Genomic DNA, 7910 nt, shown 5'->3' with positions numbered 1-7910 from the left:
ACAAGCATAACATGTTCAAACCCAGAACTCATCGAGTGTTAATCACATGGTAATGTGAACTAGATTATTGACTCTAGTAAACTCTTTGGGTGTTAGTCACATGGGGATGTGACCTTGAGTGTTAATCACATATCGATGTGAACTGGATTATTGACTCTAGTGCAAGTGGGAGACTGTTGGAAATATGCCCTAGAGGCAATAATAAATTGATTATTATTATATTTCCTTGTTCATGATAATCGTTTATTATCCATGCTATAATTGTATTGATAGGAAACTCAGATACATGGGTGGATACATAGACAACACCATGTCCCTAGTAAGCCTCTAGTTGACTAGCTCGTTGATCAATAGATGGTTACGGTTTCCTAACCATGGACATTGGATGTCATTGATAACGGGATCACATCATTAGGAGAATGATGTGATGGACAAGACCCAATCCTAAGCCTAGCACAAAGATCATGTAGTTCGTATGCTAAAGCTTTTCTAATGTCAAGTATCATTTCCTTAGGCCATGAGATTGTGCAACTCCCGGATACCGTAGGAGTTCTTTGGGTGTGCCAAATGTCACAACGTAACTGGGTGGCTATAAAGGTACACTACGGGTATCTCCGAAAGTGTCTGTTGGGTTGGCACGAATCGAGACTGGGATTTGTCACTCCGTGTAAACGGAGAGGTATCTCTGGGCCCACTCGGTAGGACATCATCATAATGTGCACAATGTGATCAAGGAGTTGATCACGGGATGATGTGTTACAGAACGAGTAAAGAGACTTGCCGGTAACGAGATTGAACAAGGTATCGGGATACCGACGATCGAATCTCGGGCAAGTATCGTACCGCTAGACAAAGGGAATTGTATACGGGATTGATTAAGTCCTTGACATCGTGGTTCATCTGATGAGATCATCGTGGAACATGTGGGAGCCAACATGGGTATCCAGATCCCGTTGTTGGTTATTGACCGGAGAGTCATCTCGGTCATGTCTGTATGTCTCCCGAACCCGTAGGGTCTACACACTTAAGGTTCGGTGACGCTAGGGTTATAGAGATATTAGTATGCGGTAACCCGAAAGTTGTTCGGAGTCCCGTATGAGATCCCGGACATCACGAGGAGTTCCGGAATGGTCCGGAGGTAAAGAATTATATATAGGAAGTGCTATTTCGGCCATCGGGACAAGTTTCGGGGTCACCGGTATTGTACCGGGACCACCGGAAGGGTCCCGGGGGTCCACCGGGTGGGGCCACCTGCCCCAGGGGCCACATGGGCTGTAGGGGGTGCGCCTTGGCCTATATGGGCCAAGGGCACCAGCCCAAGAGGCCCATGCGCCAAGAGAAGAGGAAAAGGAAGAGTCCTAAAGGGGGAAGGCACCTCCGAGGTGCCTTGGGGAGGAGGGACTCCTCCCTGGCCGCACCCTTCCTTGGAGGAAGGGCCAAGGCTGCGCCCCCCCTCTCCCTTGGCCCTATATATAGTGGGGGAAGGGAGGGCAGCACCAACCCTGAGCCCTGGCTGTTGGGGAACGTTGCAGAAAACAAAAAATTTCCTACTCGTTTCACCAAGATCATCTAGGAGTTCATCTAGCAAAGAGTCATTGGATGCATCTACATACCTTTGTAGATTGCGCACGGAAGCGTTCAAAGAACGGTGATGATGTAGTCGAACACGACGTGATCCAAATCACCGATGACCAAGCGCCGAACGGACGGCACCTCCGTGTTCAACACACGTACGGGACGGGAGACATCTCCTCCTTCTTGATCCAGCAAGGGGGGAGGAGAGGTTGATGAAGATCCAGCAGCACGACGGCGTGGTGGTGGATGCAGGGCGTCACAGTAGCAGGGCTTCGCCTAGACTACGAGGGAGACGTAACGGGGAGAGAGGGAGGCGCCAGGGGCTGGGGTTTCAAGTCCCTCCTCTCCCCCACTATATATAGGAGGGCCAAGGGGGGGGGGTGCGCAGCCTAGGAGATCTGATCTCCTAGGTGCGGCGGCCAGGGGGAGGATTCCCTCCCCCCCAAGGCACCTTGGAGGTGCCTTCCACCACCTGGACTCCTCCCCCATGGAAACCCTAGGCGCATGGGCCTAGTAGGGCTGGTGCCCTTGGCCCATGTAGGCCAAGGCGCACCCCCTACAGCCCATGTGGCCCCCCGGGACAGGTGGCCCCACCCGGTGGGCCCCCGGGACCCCTCCGATGGTCCCGGTACAATACCGATAACCCCGAAACTTGTCCCGATGGCCGAAACAGCACTTCCTATATATAATTCTTTACCTCCGGACCATTCCGGAACTCCTCGTGACGTCCGGGATCTCATCCGGGACCCCGAACAACATTCGGGTTCCTGCATATACATATCTTCACAACCCTAGCGTCACCGAACCTTAAGTGTGTAGACCCTACGGGTTCGGGAGACAAGCAGACATGACCGAGACGACTCTCCGGCCAATAACCAACAGCGGGATATGGATACCCATGTTGGCTCCCACATGCTCCACGATGATCTCATCGAATGAACCACGATGTCAAGGATTCAATCAACCCCGTATGCAATTCCCTTTGTCAATCGATATGTTACTTGCCCGAGATTCGATCGTCGGTATCCCAATACCTCGTTCAATCTCGTTACCGGCAAGTCACTTTACTCGTACCGTAATGCATGATCCCGTGACCAGACACTTGGTCACTTTGAGCTCAATATGATGATGCATTACCGAGTGGGCCCAGTGATACCTATCCATCATACGGAGTGACAAATCCCAGTCTTGATCCATGTCAACCCAACAGACACTTTCGGAGATACCCGTAGTATACCTTTATGGTCACCCAGTTACGTTGTGATGTTTGGTATACCCAAAGCACTCCTACGGTATTCGGGAGTTACACGATCTCATGGTCTAAGGAAAAGATATTTTGACATTGGAAAACTCTAGCAAACGAACTATACGATCTTGTGCTATGTTTAGGATTGGGTCTTGTCCATCACATCATTCTCCTAATGATGTGATCCCGTTATCAATGACATCCAATGTCCATAGTCAGGAAACCATGACTATCGTTGATCAACGAGCTAGTCAACTAGAGGCTTACTAGGGACATGTTGGTGTCTGTTATTCACACATGTATTACGATTTCCGGATAACACAATTATAGCATGAATAAAGACAATTATCATGAACAAGGAAATATAATAATAATGCTTTTATTATTGCCTCTAGGGCATATTTCCAACACTGGCGCCTCCCTCTCCCTCCCATGACACATCTCCCTCCTCCCGCAGCGCTTAGCGAAGCCCTGTTGGAATCCCGCTACTTCCACCATCACGCCATCGTGCTGCTGGATCTCCATCAACCTCTCCTCCCCTCTTGCTGGATCAATAAGGAGGAGACGTCGCTGCTCTGTACGTGTGTTGAACGCGGAGGTGCCGTCCGTTCGGCGCTAGGATCATCGGTGATTTGGATCACGACGAGTACGACTCCATCAACCCCGTTCTCTTGAACGCTTCCGCGCGCGATCTACAAGGGTATGTAGATCCACTCCTCCCTCATTGCTAGATGACTCCATAGATTGATCTTGGTGACACGTAGGAAATTTTTTGAATTATTGCTACGTTCCCCAACAGTCTGAGGCTACCAGGGGAAACTCTGGGGTGGCTTACCCGATGTCTTGCTCATCCGGTGTGCCCTGAGAACGAGATATGTGCAACTCCTATCGGGATTTGTCGGCACATTTGGGTGGCTTTGCTGGTCTTGGTTTACCATTGTCGAAATGTCTTGTAACCGGGACTCCGAGTCTGATCGGGTCTTCCCGCTAGAAGGAATATCCTTCGTTGACCGTGAGAGCTTGTCATGGGCTAAGTTGGGACACCCTTGCAGGGATTTGAACTTTCGAAAGCCGTGCCCGCGGTTATGGGAAGATTGGAATTTGTTAATGTCCGGTTGTAGAAAACCTGAAGTTGACCTTATTTAAAATGCATCAACCGCGTGTGTAACCGTGATGGTCTCTTTCCGGCAGAGTCCGGGAAGTGAACACGGTGTTGGAGTTATGCTTGACGTAGGTTGTTCTAGGATCACTTCTTGATCATACTTTTATCGACCGTGCTTTGCCTTCTCTTCTCGCTCTCATTTGCGTAGTTAGCCACCATATATGCTAGTCGCTTGCTGCAGCTCCACCTCATACCTTTACCTTACCCATAAGCTTAAATAGTCTTGATCGCGAGGGTGCGAGATTGCTGAGTCCCCGTGGCTCACAGATACTTCCAAAACCAGCTTGCAGGTGCCGATGAGTCCGTGCAGATGTCGCAACCAAGCTCTGGAGGAGCTCGATGAAGATCTTATCCTTTGTGTCGTTTCGTTCTAGTTGATCAGTAGTGGAGCCCAGTTGGGGTCGATCGGGGACCTTTGTCGCATTTGGGGTTCTTCTTTTATTTTGGTTCCGTAGTCGGACCTTGATTATATTTGGTTGATGTAATGCTTTATTCATGTAATTGTGTGAAGTGGCGATTGTAAGCCAACTATGTATCTTTTTCCCTTTATGTATTACATGGGTTGTGTGAAGATTACCTCACTTGCGACATTGTTTTCAATGCGATTATGCCTCTAAGTCGTGCTTCGACACGTGGGAGATATAGCCGCATCGAGGGCGTTACAGGACATGACCCCTCTGAAGAATCCCACAACTGAGCATGACTCGGCCCTAACGTTCAAACCGGCTAATGAGACTAAACTCGTTGACTTCGTCCCTGGTGATTCATCCAAGCAGTTTAGTATCAGTGCCAATCTGGATCCGAAATAGGAAAGCGCGCTCATCGAGTTCATCCGTGAGAACCGGGGCATCTTTGCATGGAAACCTTCTGACATGCCAGGTGTACCGAGGGAACTCGCTGAGCACACTCTCAATATTGATCCTAAGAATAAACCGCTCAAGCAGTTCCTTCGCCGTTTTAACGAAGAAAGACGCAAGGCCATTGGGGAAGAGGTAGCCCGGCTACTGGCAGCTGGGTTTATCGTCGAAGTGTTTCATCCCGAGTGGTTGGCTAATCCGGTGCTTGTCCTTAAGAAAGACGACACTTGGCATATGTGTGTGGACTACACTGATTTGAACAAGGCCTGCCCAGCAGATCCTTTCGCTCTCCCGCGTATTGATCAGATCATTGATGCAACGGCGGGTTGTGAGCGCCTAAGTTTCCTGGATGCTTATTTAGGTTATCATCAGATTAAAATGGCAGTTAAGGACCAGGAGAAGACAACCTTCATCACTCCCTTTGGAGCCTTCTGCTATGTTTCTATGCCCTTTGGGCTCAAGAGTGCCCAAGCAACCTACCAGCGTTGTGTGCAAAATTTTCTTCACAAGCAGATCAGGCGTAATGTTCATGCCTATGTGGATGATATTGTGGTGAAGTCCAGGAAGCAGGAAACCTTGATAGATGATCTCAAGGAGACGTTCGACAATCTTCGGGTTTACAAAATGATGCTCAACCCAGACAAATGTGTTTTGGTGTTCCGGCAGGCAAGCTCTTGGGTTTTCTTGTGTCCAACAGAGGTATTGAGGCCAATCCGGAAAAAATCAAAGCAATCACATCCTTGGCTAAACCGGCGTGTATCAATGATGTTCAGCGTTTGGCGGGCCGGATTGCAGCCCTCAGCCGGTTTATCAGCCGTTTGGGAGAGAAGGCAATTCCCCTGTATCAGATGTTGAAGAAGGCATATAAATTCGTCTGGAGTCACCAGGGGTTTGAGGATTTGAAGCGGCAGCTCGCTGAACCGCCAGTCCTCGCTGCTCCAGTTGATAATGAGCCTCTATTGTTGTATGTGGCTGCCAATGCCTGGGTGGTCAGTGTGGCGATTGTGGTTGAGTGTAAGGAGGCTGGAAAAGAATATCCGGTTCAACGACCAGTTTATTATATCAGTGAGGTACTGATCGAATCAAAGCAAAGATATCCGCATTGGCAGAAGCTAGTGTATGGAGTTTTTATGGCAAGTAGGAAGCTCAAGCAATACTTTCAAGGCCACCCTATCACAGTGGTTAGTTCTACTCCTTTGGGCGATATAATCCAGAATAGAGAAGCAACTGGCCGGGTTGCGAAGTGGGCAATTGAGCTTGGTCCCCATGGTTTGAAGTACACGCCCCGAACAGCCATTAAATCTCAGGCGCTTGTTGACTTCATCAATGATTGGACCGAGTTACAGGCACCAGAGGACAAACCGGATAATACATACTGGACCATTCACTTTGATGGGTCTAGGCAGTTGGAAGGCTCGGGGGCTGGGGTTGTCCTCACTTCCCCTCGAGGAGATAAGATTTGTTATGTTCTCCGCTTAATGTTTCCTTGTACTAACAATGCAGCAGAGTAAAAGGCCTTACTCCACGGCCTTCGTGTGGGGCCTTCGTGTGGCTAAGGAAATGAACTTAAGCCGGGTTCGATGCTTTGGAGATTCTGATCTGGTGGCTCAACAAGTTTCTGGTACTTGGGATTCTAAGGACCCACTCATGGTGGCTTATAGGTGCGAGGTGGATATTGTAGCAGGTCACTTTAAGGGTTATCAGGTGAAACACATCGACCGGCGCAAGAATGAAGCAGCAGATGCTCTAAGACGGCTGGGATCTCAGCGTAAACCGGTACCACCCAATACCTTTCTAGATATCTTGCATAACCCATCTGTAAAGTTGCCTACAGAGGAGGATTTAGCTGTTCCTGATCCGGAGGCCCAGTTGGTAGCCGCTTTACATGCCACTCCGGATTGGACGGTTCCATATTTGGCGTATCTGAACCGGGGCGAATTACCAGATGACGAACTTTTCGCCAGACAGATAGTCCGGCGGTCCAAGTCTATGGTTGTTCACAATGGCGAGTTACACCGTTCTAGCGTTTCAGGCGTATTCCAACGTTGTGTTTCTCCTGAAGAAGGACAAGAGATTCTGCGTGAAATCCATGAAGGGGATTGCGGTCACCATGCCGGTTCAAAATCCTTGGTGGCTAAAGCTTTCCGACATGGGTTCTACTGGTTGACAGCTCATTCTGATGCGGAAGACTTGGTAAAACGGTGTGACACTTGTCAGAAATTTTCACGTCGAGCTCATGTTCTGGCTCAAGAGTTACGCATGATTCCCATCACTTGGCCGTTTGCTACTTGGGGGCTTGATATGGTTGGACCCTTTAAGCGCTCTAAGGACAAGAAGACCCACTTGTTGGTGGCGGTTGACAAGTTCACCAAATGGGTTGAAGCGGAGCCCATCAGTAAATGTGATGCAGCCACGGCGGTTCAATTTCTCAAAAAGATTATTTTCCGTTTTGGCTTTCCACACAGCATCATCACAGATAATGGTACGAACCTTTCTAAAGGTGAGATGGAGGAGTTTTGCCAACGAGAGCACATCCGGCTTGATGTAGCGTCTGTGGCTCACCCCCAATCTAATGGTCAAGCTGAGAGGGCGAATCAAGAGATCCTGAAGGGTATCAAGCCTCGGCTTATGGTCCCTTTGAAGCGGACGCCGGGTTGTTGGGTGGAAGAATTACCATCTGTGTTATGGAGTCTAAATACCACCCCAAACCGATCTATGGGATATACACCTTTTTTCATGGTTTACGGGGCTGAGGCTGTCCTCCCAAGTGATATTCGTCACGACTCGCCCCGGATTGCGAATTATGTTGAAGTGACAACGAGCAAGCACGCCAACAGGCGCTGGACCTGTTAGATGAGAAATGGGACATGGCTTTGGCTCGGTCGGCGGTTTATCAACAAGACCTGCGGCGTTATCACAGCCGCCGGGGTAAGACAAGAACCTTTCAAGAAGGCGATTTCGTACTTCGGCTCATTCAAGACCAGACTGATATGCACAAGTTATCCCCACCTTGGGAAGGGCCCTTTGTGGTCAGCAAAAATCTGCACAACGGATCATACTACCTCATTGA

This window comes from Triticum urartu, chromosome 5 (assembly GCF_003073215.2).
Source record: "Triticum urartu cultivar G1812 chromosome 5, Tu2.1, whole genome shotgun sequence".
NCBI classification, from domain to species: Eukaryota; Viridiplantae; Streptophyta; class Magnoliopsida; order Poales; family Poaceae; genus Triticum; species Triticum urartu.
The sequence above is the reverse complement of the archived record's forward strand: the minus strand, read 5'-3'. Positions refer to the sequence as shown.